Source organism: Gavialis gangeticus, unplaced genomic scaffold (assembly GCF_001723915.1).
Source record: "Gavialis gangeticus isolate Ggan-Ray unplaced genomic scaffold, GavGan_comp1, whole genome shotgun sequence".
Lineage (NCBI taxonomy): Eukaryota > Metazoa > Chordata > Crocodylia > Gavialidae > Gavialis > Gavialis gangeticus.
Genome location: NW_017728996.1, coordinates 44910408 through 44913601, shown reverse-complemented (window position 1 = coordinate 44913601; position 3194 = coordinate 44910408). Strand labels below are relative to the sequence as shown.

Sequence of the window (3194 nt, the reverse complement as noted above, 5' to 3'; positions counted from 1 at the left end):
ACCATGCTGTGCTTACTGGTCCTTCCCCCAGAACAGGTTCAGGGAAAGTACCACTGGAGGGTGTGTACTGATACTTCCATATAGGAAGATATGCAAAACAGAGGAAGGTTAATGAATCTGTGGTAAAGCCAATTATTTGTGAGTTAAGTAGGAATTGCATAACCTCCTAGCTTCAACACTGACATTCTGTGGCCTTTGTTAAGAGCCAATGTAATGTACAATTAGCAGTACAAACTGTATTTTTGGTCCTACAAAACCCAAGAACAGCACAACGTATTTCTGATTGCCATCTACTGGCATTTATCTTCTAAGTGGATCTTTGAAAAAAATACAGAAACAATTCCCAGTCACTTGAATGTCCTGTATCAGTTTCCATACCTGGAAAAGGGTGGGCGGGGGGAGCTTGTTTCATAGGGGCATCATGAAATTGTGTTTATACCTACATACACAACATGCAGTAAGTGCTAGTAATCCATTGGTGAGTCTGAATAACTCTTAATAGATAGTTAAATGACTAATATTAATGCATGGATTTGGGTTGGGTTATTCTTTTTATTATTTATTTACATTCTGGTAATACACACACCATATTAGGGACTGTTCACAGTTACATACATTTATTCTGCATAAAGAGGATTCTCTGCAAGGCAAAGTACTTCCAGGTCCTCTTTGATTTATTATTCAGGCTCCTCAGAGCCTCAACCAGCCTATAAAAGAACTGACTTCTTATTAACAAATCTATAACTATTTTGTCATCAAAGCAAGTTAGGAGCCAAACAGCACAGAAATAATTTTGAAAGCCCCTTTAATTGTGCTAAAAACAACTTGCTAACACAGAGAGATAAGAATCTTTGCAAGTAAGGCAAAATCCAAAAACCTCTAACTTTTTAGTGTTAGTGTCAGTGTCAATCTCTTTCATCCTAGGATTTTTACAAGGATGCTCCATCAGTTCTACTGACAGATCAGCGATAGTAAAGGGTGCACAAAAAGAGAAAAAACCCCTCTAAAACACAGACAAAAAAGCAATACTAAGTGCATTAACTTTCTTTTGGGGCCTTTGGGATAGCTGGATCTATAATAGCATGCCTTTCAGGAACAGCAAAGTGGAGAAGGCATATATATTTAAATATTAATAATTTTTACTGCTCCAAAGCATTAGAGAGCTTCACTCATTCCAACTGAGAGAGCTGACCCTAGCACCAATAGCATATCAACCATTATCCTTCTAATGCCAGCAACATTGATTTTTCTTTTGCTCTAATTTGTGCATTGGGGGACCCCAAGCATTTCATCTCACATACCCCATCAAGCCTGGCAACAAAGGGTTCCTCTTGAGACTGAGGTCCACCTCTTTACATAGCATGTTTTCCACTATATCCTTTCTCCCTGCCCTCTCATATAGAAGCAGTGCAGCTGGGAAATGAAGCAGATTCCAAATCTACAAAAATGTGCCTCAGAAAACTAAGAGTGGGCACTAAAGTGTGACATGACTTGGACCCTTCCACCTCCTTTGAGGGCAAATGTGTTGACTCTAACGTTTCTGGGCCCAGCTGGTCAGACGGCAAGAGGCCTTATTCACTTCTGAATGTGCGGCAACTACACATTCTGAATGTGCGGCAACTACATATTCAGAAGTATAATGCATTGCACTATTTGCAAGACCCTTGGCTTGCCCCCCCTTATACCTGTTTGCTAGATTCTTGGATGGTTTAAGCTAGCTTATTTTTACTGAAGTTGAGTCTTAAGTCAGTGTAACAGGGAGCCAGAGGCTCCTGTTACTTTAAGGTAGGGGCGGGCAATTATTTTGGGCAAAGGGCCACTTACTAGTTTTGGCAAGACATCGAGGGCTGCATGACAGGCAGCCAGGGGCAGATAAATATTAATTTTCTAAATTTTTAGGGGCCCCATGGGCCAGATAGAATAGCTTGGTGGGCTGCATCTAGCCCGCAAGCCACATTTTGCCCACCCCTGCTTTAAGGGAAAAGCAGTAGCAGGGAGGTCCCCAGGTTGGGGGAAACACTGCCCATTATGGGCTGCCTGCAGGGGAGTAGGCAACCAGGGACTCAAAACTCAAAGTACCTAGCGGCCCAGCAGTAGAACAGAGCCCGGCTTGGGGAACTGATGCATTGCTAAGGCAGCAAGAGTAGGAGCAGTAGGCTGCCTTGGAAGCTAGCCATCAGGCTCAAAGTGGAAAGCCCTGTGAGTGGCTGGGGAGCCACCTGACCAGAAGGAGCTGGGTTTAGGAGGCATAAAAACCCAGGACGTGTGCCAGAGCAGGTAGTCTGGCCCTGCAGGCAGCTGCAAGAGTTGATCCTGGGCAGGATGGCTACAGGAGGGACTGCCTGGCACTTGAGCTGCCATATAAGAGGCTTAGAGATTGCACGGAGTAGGGCCCAGTGTGAGGGCGTTTTAATGACACCCAGTGGGTTTGGGGTTTTGTTTTTGTTTAAGCTTCAGACCTGCAGACCAGGTATGGCTATAAGGGGTGATGAGGAGACCACAGAGGGGCACCTGAGGAAACACTGAGGTTTAAGCCACAGTGGGGTGGCTGAGTGGCATGACATGTGCACATTGGTGCCTGAGCACATGCAGTTTTGGAGCCCTGGGGCCAAGGCTCAAGATAAGGCAGGCAGAAAATTGAGAGGGGCCCACAGCCCTAGAGGGGCACAACCAGGGACAAGGGCCCCAAAGCTGGAGAGGGGTAGGACAGGGGCTAGAGCCCAGATGCCAGGTCCAGCACAGTAGACTACAGCTGAAAGGAACCCAGTCAGATAAAAGGGTTTTATCTGAAACCAGGAAGGTGGAAGCCCTAACAAGGATATGGAGGCCTGAAGTAATAAGCAGTAACAACTTCAAGGCATGGGCATGGTTGTAAGGTTGGAAAGAGGCCACGAATAGCCCTTGAGATAGCAGGTGCCCAGAGACATGGACAGGCCAGGAGGGCCCACTTAGTGCTTGAGGGACAGGACTGGATCCAGTGGGGTCTGGGAGGGACCTTCTGGCTGGAAGATGGATGGGGACTCACTCTGGGACCCTCAGGAAGACTCCCATTTTTTTTTTAAACAGATAAGTGAATCAAGGTGTGGCAGGTGAGCTAAGAGGGAGGGTATCCAGGGAGCCTGAGTAGGGCAGGGGCCATGTAGCCACCAGGGGGCATCACGGCTGCTCCTGGGGGGCTTAAACCTGCTACATTC

General features: G+C 46.4%; 1 pseudogene; it reads right to left on the bottom strand.

Moving 5' to 3' along the window:
* The window catches only part of LOC109288330, a 50025-nt pseudogene that overhangs the window by 33228 nt on the left and 13603 nt on the right, over positions 1–3194 (bottom strand).